Raw genomic sequence first — 18,102 nt, forward strand, 5'->3', positions numbered from 1 at the left:
AATATTAAATGTTTACTTTGGATAGTACAAAACATTCATGGATTTGAAGGAAAGGATAGAAACTCTGTCTAAGAAATGTGCTTTCTGTTTCCATGTTGCTGTGGCACATTGTTTGGATTAAATCAAGGTGCTTATCAAGGCGTGTATGCCTTCCATCTGTTGGGTGTTTATCGTCTCCTTCCTTTCCCTAAAAGCAGCTGAGAGCGTGGCCTGCAGGTGCCTGGAGCAGGGTCCCCTGCCAAGTGATGGGTGCTGTGGGTTTCGAACTGACGGCCCTAGCTAGGCAGGTTAGCAGACTGTTATCCGTGTCACTGTTTCACACTGAGGTATAAAACAACACAGAAACATCCAGCTCTTGCTTAATTTATACTGAATATAACCTCCCACAAAAGCTCATAGATCCCTATAGCTAGCACTGTCCTGCTGGTCCTCATTAGATTCACTTTCAGCTATTTAATGACCAGAATCCATGTGCTCCTCTCCCCTTGCACAAAATAGGAAAATTTGAATTTATAGCTTGCTGCAGAGCTTTGTCAGTGTCAGTAGGTTTTGCTCTACATAACCTAGGCAATTTAATGAGGCGGAGGTTATCTGCAGTTTCCTTTACCACTTGCCACAGACCTTGGGATTTGTGATCTTTTCCCATTAATCAGTAGCAGTTAACTTTTGGGAGTAGAATTTTTAAGTGAGGCCTTTGATTGTCCCATAAGGCTGCAGAATACACCAACCTCAGCTCCCACATACACGGTGGTAAATAAACATAGCCATGATAAATATATATGTGAATACCATTTCAGTGCTTGGAGAGTGAAGATTTCCTGTCCTGACAACCCACTGCACGCACTGGGATGCAGTTCTAAGGGCACAGCATGCACTTGACCTGCAGGTTATTTTCAGGCTTTGTTGTGAATCTCTGGTAACTGCCTGTCCTGGAAACCCCAGCAGGGAAAAGTAACAAAAATAGAGCAATTAGTCTAAGATCTAGAAGGCTATTAATAAAGAAATTCAGCAAGAACGGATTAGAGATGTGGAGAGTGATCTATGTGGGTCAGTGTATTTAAAGAACTCAAGTATATAGGGAAACCTTAATGCAGCTAATATTCTGCATGTGTTATTTTAGGAAACTACATATTGCATTTTCTAAACGTGTCTGTTTTTCAGCATCTCTTCTTTAATGATGGCAGATGCATTAGTTACCATGAGTACTGTGCAGGTATCTGTGGGAAAGGGAAACTGTAACCACAGCATCTTTAAAAATGGCAAAATTACAAAAAACAGCTTTTTAGTTCAGTAATGTCCTGGCTGTGATCTCCGACCTTGCGTGCTCTGAAAGGACTGGAAGCAACAAAAGTCTTACACCATTTCTAAGAAAGATTCCCAGCTATTCTAGGGAATGTTTCCAATCAATTATGAAATCTACAGATAGTGGCTGACTGGAATGAACATCATAGCCTGGTCCTTGCACTGCTGTCTCTTGAAACAAGTTTGACTTTTTTTTTTTTCTGTTAAATTCTGGTTTTTCCTTTCCCTTTTTCAGAAAAATAATAGGTTAGAGAGGTTTACACCATCCCCAGAGTAATTTATCAGCAAATTGTAGGCTAAGTGGATAAGAGTGAACTGGCTCTAATTTTCCTGATAAGTGAAGTTTTAGATTTAATTACTTTTAAGGAACAGGAGGAGGGGCAGAGGGGGTGGGGAATACAACAATAAGAAGAGAGCTCCTTGCTTTCCTGCAGTGGCCCTCTCTGCCATTTCTTCTCTGCTGTGAGGTGAAGATTAAAGTTCATGTTCCTGCTTTTACTGAACTTTTTGCTGTATGGGGAACAGATAAGCAGAAACTAGCACAAACAAACTTGGCAGATAGTACAAATACAAAATAAAACTCAATTTTGCCATTATATTCTTGAACAATGTGTTGTAGTGTATTTGAAGGCCCTACACGCAGGATATGGATTGTCACAGGGAGAGCAGAAAGCTTTTATCGCTCTGGATTTTGTCAATTGAGACAGGGTATATCGTGTTTGTGGATGCTGGCACAGGCAAGGAGAATCATCACCTCCTTGTTTCTGTCTCGTAGGGTAGCAGCAATGTTGAGCTGCTAGATCCTTGTTTTTAAAAATGTTTTAGTTCTATCTGACCCTTTCTCAGCCTAACCGTCATGCTATTAGTAGGCAAAGTCTCAAACTTTACTTTGGTAGATGATTATGAAAAGCAAATGCTTACTGTCGTGTTTCCATATTGCGACTCAAAGTTGTGCACTTAATTGAGCTATTCACAGCTCACGCTGTGCAAGCCAGACAAGTCACCCGATCGCAGCACAGAAAAAGCACTGTGCAGCTTCTGCAAGTAATTGATCTGATGGAGACTGTCTGTATGCACAGCAAACCTTTTACGGGCTGACTGCATATCGAGGATAATCCTTCAGATAAAGAGCACATCTCAGAATCTTGCTAGCTGTTCATGGACAGTTTTCAGGTCAGCAAATACCATGCACCAATGGCAGGATGGGACCCGTATTTTAGAGTAATGCTATTTCTCCTCAGAGGTTGTTGGTGTTTTCTTTCAAGAATGCCCAATTTGCTTTTCATATGTGAATGCGGTTGGATTGATGTAACTAGATCCTGGGGGAAGGCTATGACACGCACTGCGGCTCTTGAAGCCTGGCATGGCGCCGTGTCTGTAACCCACACTATATCACACCTACAGCTGTTGCACACGCAAGGGCTGGGGCAGGCACAGTCCTGTGCTGTAGGGCAGAGCCAGGCAGGAAGCCCCAGGAGGCTCCTACTGCTCATCCTGACACCTGCGGGCCTCCCTGGCACAGCATGACTCAAACTAATGCAGCGAGTCTCTGACAACATGTACCTATTACTTTCCCTGAAAATAGGAGGGAATGCAGCTGCTAAATTATTTAGTAAATGTAGAAAACTCTACTCATCTTCCCCAAAGAGAAATTTTTCTAAGTTTCCTATAATTATGGCTTTCATCTGTATATAGGCCAAGACACTGAAATGTCTTTGCCATTTATGAAGTCCTTAAAATACCCAAGTGTGATTATTGTTGAGACTTATCAAGAAGATAATTACCCTGAACATTAGGAACACATCCACAAAGGAATTTAGGGATGCTGTTATGATCTTGGCTGTATATTTTCACAGTAATTTCTTGAGAAAATTCTATACAGACATCATAGGTGATTTAACAGGAGATTGCGAGCTCTTCTCCTGCAGCTTCATTTGAAGATTTCTTACATACTCTAAATGCTTTTGCTGTGCCCAGTGAAATGGACCTGAAACCAAATCAGTGCAAAGGAAGGCCTTTCTTACTAGAGTGTTTGTGGAAAGGGACTGCAATAGAAGGCAAGGTTTTGGTCTAGAGGGAGGAAAGTAAAAGAATTCATTTCAGGTCTGTGCTTTTTGCAGAAATCAGTGCCTCCCATTTGGGGGCCCCAGCTATCATATGCTAAAGAGGCTGGCTTTCCTTCTCTGCCATCAAAGACAATGAAAACGAGTATTTTCTGAAAATCGGGCTACGTGTTAAGATACACTGTTTGTACATGGAGAATAATTTATTGCTTACAGAAATATTGATGATGTACTTTGCCAGTAACTGAATGTGAAAGCAAGTATTTGCACAAGCAGTTCTTTCATACTAAGAGTTATTTTTGCATAAATGCTGATTTGCAGATGTTTTATGCTATCTTCCATCACTGAGATAAAGAATTGATATCTGGAAATAAATTTGAGAAATATTTTATAAATCCTAATGTTTACTGCCCACTCTTAACATCAGTGAAAATTAGGGATAACTGGGGATTCACAAGTTTTATTCAAAGTTTCTGAGTCTTTGATAGGGAAAATACATGTTCTAGTTAAAACCTCCAGTAAATGTGCCCATTCTACTGAAAATCTCAAGCTGCAGAGTATTTTACCATCTATAAGACATTCCACATGAAAGTAAGTCTGTTTTCGAGTGACTATTCTGTATTTTCCACTTAATATGTTTTCAATATATATGTGTATAAAAACAGGATTTTCTATTTTTTTTCAGGAACTGCTGAGACAGCAGAACTAAGATGATTAAACTGAATTTTCATTGGTCTGCATTTTTCATTCTTAAGAAAGGATTATTTGTGTGTTTTTTTTTTTTTTTCCCTCAACCAAATAGTTTACAAGGAAAAGGGAAAAAAATTTCCACCGTGACTAAGCTGTGAAGAACAGTTTTCAGTCACAGGAGATAAAACAGTTGAAAAAATATTTAGGAATATTTGGATCAACACAGATGTCAGACTTAACATGACTGAAGGGATTGTGATAAGTTATTGGTTAGGAAATGTGAGCTTGGTGTAAGGGGCTTTTCCTTGGCTGATGTTCCTTGGAGCATCCCTGGTACTGGAGGTGGAGGATGAAGTAGTAATTTGTTGAGATTCAACCTTGCTCAAACTGAGCACTGTCTGTCTGGATTTGGGCTTTTCATATAAGCAAAGCATTCACAGTTGGCTTGGTAAGGAGAGGAAAGGTATAGTTTCTTAAAGTCTAGTTTTCATAAGAAATTTAATTATTTTTTTAATCCCATTCAGCAAGTGTCAACATCTCATTTTCGGTGGCCCTATTACTCTTTGTGGTTTATTATTATTGTTTTTTTTTTTAAAAACAACTCTCTTGACCCACAGTAATTGTGTGTTTGTGACAGTACAGCCTTCTCCCAGATCTACGGAAGTAGTATGGCACAGCTGATATCAGGTGGTAGGAGATGGCAGGCCCAGGCACATCCTGAGGACTGGTTGTGTGGTGGCTAAGTTTCTAAATTTTAGCAAATTGGGTATTCTTGGTCCGATATTAATCTAGAATGGTTGAAAGCTAGATTTTACTCACGTCAAAATAATATTGGAATTTGAGATGTACCAATCAGCAGGCAGTAGCAGACATTTTAATCAAATACTCTTAGCGCAGGCTAAAGGGAGAGAAAAGAAATAAAGGACTTCAGCTTAAAGAGCAGAGTAATTTTTTTCTTTTCTTCTCTTTTCTTCTCTTTTCTTTTCTTTTCTTTTCTTTTCTTTTCTTTTCTTTTCTTTTCTTTTCTTTTCTTTTCTTTTCTTTTCTTTTCTTTTCTTTTCTTTTCTTTTCTNTTCTTTTCTTTTCTTTTCTTTTTTCCTTTCTTTTCTTTTCTTTTCTTTTCTTTTCTTTTCTTTTCTTTTCTTTTGTTTTCTTTTCTTTTCTTTTCTTTTCTTTTCTTTTCTTTTCTTTTCTTTTCTTTTCTTTTCTTTTCTTTTCTTTAGTTGCCCAGGAGATGTTAGATGTCACATGCATTTTTTCCCATGAATGCTTTTCAGAAACAATTTTAAAAAACACTTTGTGACTTCATGTTGTGATAGGTCATTTGTGACTGCATCAATCATTGTCCTGTTACAGCAGTAATGTGTAAATTGCATCCCAGTATGGTTATAAACTGATGCAAATAATATATTTCATTTTGGGTTACCATAGCCACAACCATTATTCTCTTTATCTATTGTGCAGTGCTCTATTGTGAAATCTCACAGCAAGGTTCCTTAGCTCATGTCATCACCAAATAGGTTACAATATTTTGCATCTAATGAATGTTTAGCACAAAGAAAGGAGGCTCTGAGTTCTTATTTTCTTTTTTTTTTCTGAAGGGGAAGACCTTTAGAACAGCTTTAACAAAATCTCTATTACTCGAGAAACAATTTTGCATAATTTATTACCAGAGTCAATAAGTTAAATTATCTTCAAGTAATGTGTTTGAAATTAAGTATACTGCTGTTCTTGTCTTAAGCTTCTTAAATTTCACTATTTCGTTACCTTTGTTTTCTTATTGATGCCTGTGATGTGGCAGTCTGGGTTGTAGCACTAAGAATAGATGACAATGGCCCTGATTATACAGATGCCTGCCCTAGCAGCACTGCCATTCCCAATTAATCTTTGTCATGAACAGGAGGAGTAACAATTATGTGGAGACTGGAACACCTGAAATCACACTTTGTCTGTGGTGATGATAACTCATTGAACTGGATAATGAATCTGCTTCCCATAACTCATGTGCTATCAGGGGAGCATTGGAGGAATAATACAAACAATTAAAACTTTCAGAAAAGTTCTAAAAGAGTTTTGAACATACCCACTCAGATATCTGTCGTGATGCTTGGGGAACTTTGCTTTTTAACCTAATCACATTGGGAACAAATTGATTATTGGTGCAGGTAAATAAATATTTCTGATCTTAGAGCATAGCTCTTATTGACTGACATTTACTGAAGGGATACTTCTCTATCTCAGTTGTGTGTGTACGATAACTATATTTATTGTAATTGTTTTATTTTTTATTGATGAATGATGAGGTTAAGTATATCCCATTGAAAAATGTCTCGCACCTAAACTACCCAGAGAATTCTGGAGAAAAGAGCTTGTAATCGGAAGCTATTTCTGGACTAATGTTTAATTATTTTTTGAGCGATTTGATTTCTGGAGATTATGAACATTATGTCAATATTTCTGTTGAATATATTAAAAGGTGTAACATGAGTGTAAATGTTTCTTTCAACTGATAAATGAGGCATTTTCAATTTTATAGAGGCCAGAATTTCAGTGGGCAAGTCCAGTCCTCAGTGCAAAACCTTAGTGGACAAACTCTGCAAATGGCAGATTCAAAAATCATATGCTGCTCTTCAAGAAAGATGCCTTCTAGCTGTTTCATCATCTCACAATTGGAGCAGTCTGTGAGATGATAGCTTGGTCTCCCCAGAAAGGGTGGTCAGTGTACTGATAAGCCCCAAAATAGAGTGGCTTAAAATCAGACAGATTTTTTTAAAAAGCTAAAGAATTGCTTGAATTCACTTTTTCCACAACGAGACTAGAAACTTTTTGTAAAAAGTGATGATCACAAAATAGCTCACTCCAATTTTTTGTGCTTAAGAAAAAACATTAAATATTGTCAGATGTCCAAGGACATTGTTGGATGTGGTGACACTGTGACTGTGGCCAAACAGCCACTTTTTTCTCATTTCCCTGGAAATATGTTCTGCGTCAAAGACATCTCAGAGCCTTGCTCTGTCCATCCAGGAAGAAGATGTTGTTCAGGTTTTTTTCATTCTGCATTATAGTAATTAATGTAAAGTAGCATTGTGAAGCATTTCTCACTGTGAGCTACTTATAAGTCAAGATTGAAGTTTCTAATTCCCTTTGTGAAGTAGTTGTGATCCATTTAGGGCAAGCTGTTGCTTTCAAAATTGCACCTGTCTTCTATGGAACTGTAGCATAAAATGTATACATACAAACAAATGAGTTTTGTCACCAACCTGGAAAATATGGGACTTACTTCAGCTGGATGACTTATTCTCTAATATATGAAAAATATTTCCTAGCCATACACTTTTTTTTTCAGCAGTTGGGTAGGTTAGTCATGATTGAGATTCCTTGGATTAGTGGAGTGGTTTTCTGATAGAGAGGCCTTAAACCTGTCTGAGACAATTGTGGTTACAGCATGGCCGTGAGGCCACAGGGCCTGTGCCCAATCCCTCCAGCTGACCTCCAGCCATGCAGGCTACTTTACGGAGAAGGAATAGTCCCTGGGAAAAGTGGGATTTGGCCCCTCTTTGCACTGATTTTGTTGTCTTGGCCATGAACAAGTGGAGCCCCAAAGGAGTCAGTGTGGCTGCTGGCTGGTGCAGGAGCTCTGCAGGCCTTGGGGCAGCTTGGCTCAGATAGGCCTGACCTGTGTCTGCTGGCTGTACACAACTGACTGTGCAAAGGCTGCAAGTGTGTTTCTTTTCACAGTGTATATTGGTGTGTATAACTAAATGGTAGATGGAGTTTTGCTCAAACTTAAAAAATAAATGGAAGCCTACTTTTACTGGGGACTAAACAAGAAAAAATTCAGCTGCAAAAAGGGTGTTTTTGCAAAACTATTATCATTTGAGAGCATGGTAATGTCAGGGTCTTTCAACTAGCACATATGGAGCATTTAACAGACATACCCCAGTCAATTTATCAGTATTTAGGTTTCTGAATCTTACAGCTGAAAGCTCTGTTATACTATGTTTTATCGCAAGAGGCCATCTCTCTCGTGGCAAGGATTTAAAAATGAGCTCTTGGTAACTGGAGGTTTTTGGATGAATCGAATGAAATTGATGCTGCAGTAAATGGGCAAATATATATCCTCGTGAATCAAAAGGAGTAAATTTGTCCTCATTTGCCTTAGATATTTCAAAAGTGCAGGAAATTGTGTCCTCAGCTGACAGACTGTTCGAAAATACTTAAATGAATTTCTGTCTCCTCAGCTAAACTGCAAACCTATCCTAGGTTATCAGCTATGCTTAAGTAGTCATCCTTTTCTCCAAAAGAATGTGTCTTTTTTTCTTCAATTTCATTCCCATTATGAAAGTGGTGAACACTGTCTATTAGTCTCTGTGAAAGAAACTTTGTCTCTGGAGAAAGCAGCCAGTCAACAGCTTTTCTGTTTGTGATCAGATCAGAGTTTAACCTGAGCCCTGTGAGTGTTGTTGTAGGCAAAAACTGAAGAAGTTTTCTCAGAGACTGTTATGGGTGAACTGTTTGTGGCAACTTCTCAGTTAATAACTCAGCCTCCTGACTGGACAGAATATGGCTGATCATCTGGAGGATGTCATAAGGCTGTTGGAAGAACTGCATTCTGGTAAACAGTAAATCTGAATTCCTCTTTCAACTCACTTTTGTCACTTACGCTATTAGAGATGTCCTTCATATGTACTTTCAAAATTTTCACTGGGGAGCATAAATTTCAAATCCCAAAGAGTAGTGTGAGTAGTCAGCAATACTAGCTCTGGTTTCTTACATCCTTTGTCCATGAGCTTTCCTAATTAGGGGTAGTTGCAGGACTAGTAACTAAGAAAATAGCCAAGCAAACTTCTTCCGAATGTGTGTGCATGTGCATTTGTCTTTCTTTCTGTAAACACAACATGGCCCATTTCGGTGGACTCATTATACTGCCAGGACATCTTGCTTGCTCTTTTTCCTATTGTCGTCTACCTGGACTTCTCCAAAACTTTTGACAGGGTCCCTCACCACATCCTTCTCTCTAAATTGGAGACGTATGGATTTGAAGGATGGACTGTTTGGTGGATTAAGAACTGGTTGGCTGGTCGCAGCCAAAGGGTTGTGATTAATGGTTCTATGTCAGAGTGGAGGCCGGTCAACAGCGGTGTCCTCCAAGGCTCAGTCTTGGGACCGGTGCTCTTCAACATCTTTATCGATGACATAGACGATGGAATCGAGTGCACCCTCAGCAAGTTTGCAGATGACACCAAGCTGAGCAGTGCAGTCAATACATTGGAGGGAAGGGAAGCCATCCAGAGGGACCTGGACAGGCTGGAGAAGTGGGCCCACGAGAACCTAATGAGGTTCAACAAGGCCAAATGCAAGGTGCTGCACTTGGGCTGGGGCAATCCCAGGTATTTGTACAGACTGGGGGAAGAACTCCTTGAGAGCAGCCCTGTGGAGAAGGACTTGGGGGTCCTGATGGACGAGAAGCTGGACATGAGCCAGCAGTGTGTGCTTGCAGCCTGGAAGGCCAACTGCGTTCTGGGCTGCATTAAAAGAGGAGTGGCCAGCAGGGAGAGGGAGGTGGTGGTCCCCCTCTACTCGGCTCTTGTGAGGCCCCATCTGGAGTACTGCGTCCAGGCCTGGGGCCCCCAGCGCAAGAAACACGTGGAGCTCTTGGAACGAGTTTAGAGGAAGGCCACCAAGATGATCTGAGGGCTGGAGCACCTCTCCTATGAAGAAAGGTTGAGGGAACTGGGCTTGTTTAGTTTGGAGAAGAGAAGGCTCCGGGGGGACCTCATTGTGGCCTTCCAATACTTGAAGGGAGCTTATAAACAGGAGGGGGAACGATTGTTCCCAAGGGTGGATAACGATAGGACAAGGGGGAATGGTTTTAAACTGAGACAGGGGAGATGTAGGTTAGATATTAGGAGGAAGTTTTTCACACAGAGGGTGGTGACGCACTGGAACAGGTTGCCCAAGGAGGCTGTGGATTCCCCGTCCCTGGAAGGATTCAAGACCAGGCTGGACATGGCTCTGGGCAGCCTGGTCTAGTGGTTGGTGACCCTGCCCACAGCAGGGGTGTTGAAACTTGATGATCTTTGAGGTCCTTTTCAACCCAGGCCATTCTATGATTCTATTGTGACTATGGAAGGATAACCATCACAATTGCGACTTCTCAGAATAGTTGGAGATTCTCCAGTTGGCTTTTCCACCTGTAGCTTCATGGTCCCTAGTGAGTCAGTGTAGGTGTATATGTAGACTTGTCTATATGGAAGGATTTATCAAAACACATGCAAAGCAGTGTTATATAAAATAAGGCCTTAAGCGTATTCAGGGTTGAGAAGCAGGGAAAGCAGCCTTCCCTCCTCCCAGACTGATGCTTACCTAGACTCTGCTGTGGCAATGGTAAAGCATGTGATTACTGTGCTGCTCCAGAGATCACGCAGAGATGTGTGTGCAGCACTGCTCAGGGCCTTCTGCTGTTGTGCTGTAGTGCATTGCATTGTTAGCATCCCTGGCAGAGAGTGCAGCCGTCGGCCCTCATTCTTATGCAGCTCAGCAGGCACAATTCTCTTTCCACCACCCACTTTTCTTTGGGATGTGTTGGCTTCTGCTTTGATATAAATGTAATGCACTACTGATAGAAATCAGCTTTGTGAAGTGAAAAACAGTAAATATGTTCTTTCACTGTGCCCAAGGGGAATCATATCATGCCTTAGTTACCCATGTATTCAAGGCCAAGCCTTAAGAAGAAAGAGGGTACATGGACACACAGTGTAAAATATAGATTGCTTTTCTTTGCTCTCCATCTGTGGCCCTCCAAGAGCTTCATAAACACGAGCTCTCTGTGCAGCTGTATACCCCAAGGAGGCAGGTAACACAGTAATAAAATCTGCCAAGCAAGTTTAGGGTCCAAATCTTGATAGACACCTCAGGGCTGTAGGAATTAAATAGAGCTATTTCACAGAGACATACTTCTGGGAGATTCTTACAGCAGCAATGGAAGATCAAACCCTCCTTTTGATCGTTTTCCAAACTATGGGGATGCTTAGTCTCTGGGTGGAATCAGAAGAGATTGCTATATCAATAATCTGACCTCAGACCTTCCCTGGAGGAAGGTGTTTGTTTCATAGCATGGCTGGGAACAAGAGGAATTCTTCTGAGCATGTTTAAACTCTGTGCAGGTCTCTGTCAACATCCTAAACCCTTCTCTTGCTTCTGGCAGTCTTCTTTCAGTATTATTTTAATCTGAGAGATCTCTTGAACAAAAGACATCTTAAAGCATTCTGTAATATGTAGTTCCATTTATGTCCCAGCTTTTTTTTGATATCAAAGGCAGCACGAAGCTAAAATTACGTGAAACGCAGTAAAGCAGCTATCAGGTCAACTGTTGTGGGATCACTTGGGCCATGGGAGAAGCAGAGCTTTGCTGTGTGACCGAACGCTTTGCAGGGCAGGCTGTCAGGTGACACAGCCCATGACTGTTCTGGTGCCAAGCAGGGAGGTGACCACTGACTCAGCCTCCTCATGTGGAGAGAGACAGGAAATGGGAGGACTGATGCATGCACTGGGACCTATTGCTTTGCTGCTAGGGAGGAAAGGATTGATATCCTGGAGCTCCTGCAGAGTAAGATCTGCTGGAGAGCAGGGGATGCCTGCCCTGTCCCTGTCCATGGTTCCCACTTTGGGGTCCCCCACACAGTGTGGCTCAAGATGAGGGGAAGACAAACAACCTAAATACACAAAGCTTCACAATATTCTCTAAAAACCTTTCTTGCTACCAATGCAGTGAAGGGTTATGCCTCACAGCAAAGACACATATATAATTTCTTTGTTTTCTTTAGACTGTGTGGTAACCACACAACTAAGAGCTACCCAAGACATTCTAAAGGCAGCTTCAAATTATTATCATTCTTTCACACTAAGAAAAGCCCTCGCTTTCTCTGTCCTTTTCTTTGAACAAATTAATTTGCCAGCCTGTGTAGCTCAGTGTGCACATACTTCACAAAGATGTTGCCATCTGCCATTTAGTTTCCTTTCTAAGCTGTGATCTTAGACATACATTTCAGGGAAAAGGAAGCCAAGTGGTTGAGTTTATTTTCCCTTTGTGTGAACAACAATGGGAATAACTCCAGAGCCAGGCAGCAAGGCTGCCTTAAATGCCAACTGCAAATCACCTTTTCAATGAGGCATTAATTCGTTCTGTGAAAAACACACATGAATCTGGGAAAAGAATTCCATTCTGATTCTTCCCCCTGTGCACTGCCTGGATCAAATAAATGTCAAATAGCTTTCCAAGAAGATCTTTTTTTCAGATTTATTTTTATTTTTTTTAACTCCTATTCCTCATCATCTTCCCTCTTTCCCTACCCTTTCCACCCATACCTCCTGCAGAAAAGGGGTTATATTAGTTCATTTGCATGATGTAGATATTTACATGAGGACAGGCAGTTTGGGCAGCCCACCTGCCCATGGGGCAGCCCCTCAGCAGGGGCCTGGTTCCCTGTTGGCCAGGCACCTCCTGGTGTGGGGGAATGAAAGTCTCTGTGTGGGCAATGGGAGGCAATGGTGTTGCTTTGCCCCTCCTCAGCTGTGTGTGGCTCAGCTGTGGAGAAGTGTGCTCCACTGTCTGAGAAGTACTGTGTTAGAGCAAGCTGGAAGATGGTTCTCTGTCTCACAGGTGTGCAAAGGCCTGGATCAGCACAGCTAACAGACTTTGTAGGCATGAGGCTGGGGCAGAGCAGGGCAGACCCATTTTGGGGCTATGCCTGCCTCAGCTGATAACTAAGGGCTGAGGGCTCTCCTGTATGCCCTTGAGATGACAGCAGTGTCCCCAGGGTTTTGTTCCACCAGGATAATATCAAACAATTAGTTCTTTGTCAGTAGAAAACGAGTAATGAAACAAAAAGCCTTTGCTTGCCTATTAAATATTTAGGTTTAAATTTTAGCAATGGCTGGGATGTTTTGGAAATCAATTCAAGTACTTACTGAGGCTTGAAAAAAACTCTTTTTTTTTTTTTTCATTTTTTCATTTGTTTTCACAAGACCTAATGATTCTTTGTATCTTTTAACTCTCCTGAGATCACTTCAGAGCTTGAACGGGAAATATAATTGGATTTTAACAGGAAACTTGTTCATGCATATAGCAGTTTTAAAGGGCACGAATAGTGTAGTGTTTGAGAGTGTGCCGCTATTTGAAAGACTGATGTGATTTTCTGATTTTGACATAAAATGAAAACATTGTGAGGGGCTGTCACAAGCCTCTGAATCAGCCAGATTCTTTTTAGAAGCAGAAGACAGCTCTTGGCTCAGGTAGGCAATTCTCCCACATGTGCCTTTGCCAAAGCAGAATGTGCATGTCAGGGCTTTTTTGCTGTTGTTTTTTCCTCCAGATGGTGTAACGAGGGATAGGCTGCTTGTCGCTTGCCAGAGGTTATATAATATTGTGGCAAAATGAAATCCCAGGGCACAGTTTTGAAAATAGCCTATCAATCACTCTCATCAGGTCCCTGCATTTCTCGCACATGGGGTCGACCTTCTGTCATCAGGCCAAACATATTTACAAGTTCCTTCCAAATGTTTTGAGAGTGATGAAAATCGGTATGCTTTCACTCCAGACACTGGCTAAAGTGTCCACCTCTTGGATGCTAAGAGCCAGTATGCAGCTGATCCTTTATTTTTTTCTGTACCTCTAATATAAGTCATGACTTTCCTTAGGTTAGATTTGGGTTTGTTTTTGGTTTGCCTGTGATTTTTTCTTCTGTAGTGCATCTAAGGTAATAAAAGCATTTGGTGCCATAAATGATTTATGTCCGTTGTAGTGATTAATTCATTTATTACCATTATAAAACACTTTGGGTTTTGAGATCTCCTAGGAAACTTTTAAATATAACTTCTTGCATCTGAATGAAGTTATACAACAATTAGTGATAAAAGTAAGGAAGGATAGATCACTGAGGTTTTCAATTAGTGTGAGTAGTTTTCCACTGGATTCACATCAGAGTCTCCCTTCTGCTGACGCTTGTCTTCAGACTAAACCTGATGGAAATGGTGCCTTCCCTAGGTAACAAAAGTGGCAGAATGATTCACCTTCTAGCTCTTGGCTTGTGGAGAATGATTAAACTCACTTAGGGAAAAAGTTACCCCATGGGAACAGTGTAGGCACACAATGTAGTCACTATAATTTAGAAAGCAACCAGTATGTTGAGGCACAGAAATCTAAAAAAAAAAAAAAAAAAAAAAGCCAGGGAGGCAGTTATCTCAGTCATCTTCCAGCTTTAATTTCTCTGTTATAAACACCTTTTGTTGCAACGACTGCATTCATTCCATCTCACCACGTTCCAGCACAGCCAGACAAAATGGTGGTGACCTGAAATTAGTGCACTGATTTTATGACAATAAAAGCAATTTTAATGTGATGATATGCTGTCTTTTCAGTAAATTACTAGAAATAGTCCTTGCCATGTAGAAAAGCAGAGCATAAAATTCAGTCTCATATAATAATTTTTAGCTATTTCAAAATGACAACTTGTATGAGAAACACATGTAAGAAGGTTGCTTTGCCATGAGAAAAAATCCTCCAAAAAACGTGAACTGTTTTTAAGAGTGATCTGGCAAGCTATACGAGAGTAGGCTAACTAATTTAGGACGTCTGGGAGGAGATGATATTTTCAGCATTTTAGTGATATAAGAAGAGTCAAAATATACAAACATTTTTTAGGTGCCCTATCTGTTGTTTCAGAACCACCAAAAGGATTTTGTGCCACAGACAATACCAGATTATTATCTTGGCTAGCAAGAAACAACCTGTAAATTTTGGCCATATCTGACACATATGGAAGAAAAAACATCAGATTGTATCATACGTGAAAAATGGTTTCTCGGTTGCCTTGGTCAAGTAACTAAAAGTTTAGACATATCATCTTTTAATTTGAGGAATGATGAAACTAGCAGTGACAAGAACAAAACTGCAAGTTTCTAAAAGTAGATATATTGAACTGAGAGGTAGGTAATTTGTCAGCCACCCCTGTAGATACAAGAAAATGGAGGACAAAAAAAGTTTGCTTTGGATCACAAGCCAGAGACTGCAGTACCAGACTTTGCATTCTGAGGCGTCTGCCTCTTCCTGTACACCTCTGGAGACACCTAAGAAGAACTTAAATTTCAGCTCACTCCAGCATCCTAAATTCTGGAGGGAGAGAGAGACATCAGAGTGCTGTCTTTATTACAGCTGACATCTGAAGCCTCAAATGTCACTCATAAATTAGGCCTCTATCACCTAAACAGTGCCCCTAGGCATCTTCTGTTTAATAACTGCCCTTCAGAGGGAATGGGCGATCTTCCATAGAATGGATTATGAATTATACAGTCTCTATAGGAAGCCAGTCCAAAAAATATGTACTAGAACAACTAAATCATCTCTACTGCATCATCACTACTGGGTAAAACTATTGAATACATTCTCTGTCATCCTGGACCTTCAATTTCTTTCCAGATGATGATGCAGCTTCACTGGGAGGGGAGGACGTTGCTTCCCCTGCTCTCTGGGCATGCTGCTGGCTGCTGAGCTGGGGGCTGGCAGTGTTCAGCAGCAACACGAGGGCAGGGCTGAGAGCCTGGTGTAGCAAAGACACCTCCACGCTCACTCCCTGCGTCCACACAAAACCAAAACTATCCAGCACCACAGGCACAGAGTGGCTGTGGGTACAGCTGGGCTGCTGGGGACAGGATCTCTCCTAGTGCTCTCTGCCCCATAAATCCCACTTCACCCAGGGTGAAATGGAGGTGCAGATGGATGGTTAGAGATCTGAGTACTGATATCCTTTATGTCTCTGAAAACCTGTGCACAGAAATGAAGTTACTGTTTCAGTGACTTTTAGAAGTTGTTTAGCTGTAACTTTATCTGATACCTGCAGAAAAGCAATATAGCAGGGCAATTCAGCTCTACCTTTCTTCTCCATTTGGTGTCATCTCCAGCGCCTGCATGTCCTATTAAATTCATTTTGTTATATCTTTTCTATTGACATTTCAGATTAAAACCCAGGGAATGAAAAAAAATGTTTTTAAGCGCTTTGACTTCTTTGTTTCAATACAACTTTGTCAAGACCACAACACTGTAACAACACACTGTAATTGGTTATTTCAATCATATCTTTCTACCTAGGAAAAATACTTTTCATTAGCAGAGCTACTGTCCCTATGTTACAAGTTTTGTACAAAATTTGGCTGTGTAAATACAATTGAACTTAATGGGAGCTGCGAAGGCTTGGCAGTATCTTGCTCCCATTTGCAGTGCTCACTTATGCCCTCTTCTCGGATACACTATGAGGCAGGATGCCTGCTTCATGAGAGCAGCAGTGCATCATGGTGCTACAGCTCTGCTCTGGGCTCCAGCGTGACGCGGAGTGGAGAAGGAAGTCAGCATGTTAGGGAAGAGCATGTGGAGTTCCTTATGGTCTGTAATTCCAGGGCCGGTCAGTTTAGCAGTTTTAGCACAACCATTGTGCTAAGAGTTCAGAAATCAGTAATGATTGTAGCTGCTGCATGTTTAGGGTTGCACCAATGTGGACGCAGGTAGCGTTACATTTTGGCATGCTTCCCTGAAATGGTTCACTATCAGAAGTGGCAGAGTACAGATGTAGAACATTTTTTCAGGGGGTTTCACAGCCTGGGGAAATCCTAGGCTTTGAAGAGCAGTGAGTGGTACTAGAGGCGCTCAGTGAGGTGTTTATATTAATTGCGATTGTATGCGGCCTCGTAGTATGCTTTCTGCTCTCTGAAGGAAGCTTTTTCCTTATGGCCAGTGAATATTAAGCAATTCAGTGACTTGATGAGCAAGAGCAAAGTGATTGCAGAAGTACTCTCGGAAAGCTAAAACTGAGCATGCAGCCCATTTTTCTGCTCTGCATTCTGTCTAAGCAGGCCGTTTCATTACAGGAATCACATCTGGGAGGAGCTCTTTGGTTTGCAGTAGGTGCCTGGTAGAGTCACCTGCAGTACTTTTTCTTCCTCTGTTCCTAACAGCTGAGTCTTGAATTGAATGTTACAGCAAAAACTTTGCCTGCGGGTTTGCCTGAACAGTGCAGCTGTTTGTATCTCAGTGCACAGGAAAAGACCTTCAGAGAGCAAAACTAGCTCAGGTATCTAATTGCTGAGGTCTGCTAGGGGGACGCAGAGCTTGAGTGCAGTGCTTCCTCAGTGGCTAATGAAAGAGGCTTTGGCCAAGACTGTGGCTCTCTTTCCTCTTGTTTTTGTGAGAATCACTGCAGCCTGTCTGGGCCTCCCAGAATAAATAGTATTTATGCAAGCGGTGTTGTCAGAGGTTAACTGAGGAGAGATTCTTCCTTCCCACTGCTGGTTCTCTTTGCTCTGAGAACATGTGCCCATACGGATTCAGTTTCCATTTACAGTTTTGACATTTAAATCTATAAATGAGTTGCATCTTGATCTTCTTGTGCTGCTGGCGTGCTATCACCTCTGTTTCTTCTCTGTTGGGATGAGTCTTTTGATGTTTGCAAGCTCCGTGTTGCTTAGTCTCCTCCTTAAGGGCACCCAGAATAGTGCTAAATACTTCTGAAATGACTCCACAATAATTTCCTACTATGTTTTCAGGCCTGTTATGATAACAGTTATTTTTGAAAGTGTCTTTTGAACAGAGCCTAGACTGACGTGTCAGAAACATTCCTAAGAAATATAGCTTTTTACCATGACCTTCTGTTGCCTGCTGGAAGGCCAGTAAACTAAGGAACATCTGCAGCTTCCTACATGGACGTACAGAAGCACCCTGTCAGCAACAAACACGGGGCCACAGACTCTGAACGTGAGAAATGCAGTCTGCCTTCTGAGGGAAGCCTGATATACCGAAGCCCTCTGAAAGTCCTGTCGATGCCTGGTTTTCTGTCTCCTGTGCCTGCAACTGGCCTGAGCAATGCATAGCTGTAAAGGTGATGCTGCTCAACTGGTAAATGGTTCAATGCTGGCAGACTAGATTTAGCAGCGCCAGGTCTTGGATTAGAAGGAGATGCAGCACATCAACGTTGCAAATGTAGCATATGGCTTTTCCTAT

Source organism: Numida meleagris, chromosome 5, assembly GCF_002078875.1.
Source record: "Numida meleagris isolate 19003 breed g44 Domestic line chromosome 5, NumMel1.0, whole genome shotgun sequence".
NCBI lineage: Eukaryota > Metazoa > Chordata > Aves > Galliformes > Numididae > Numida > Numida meleagris.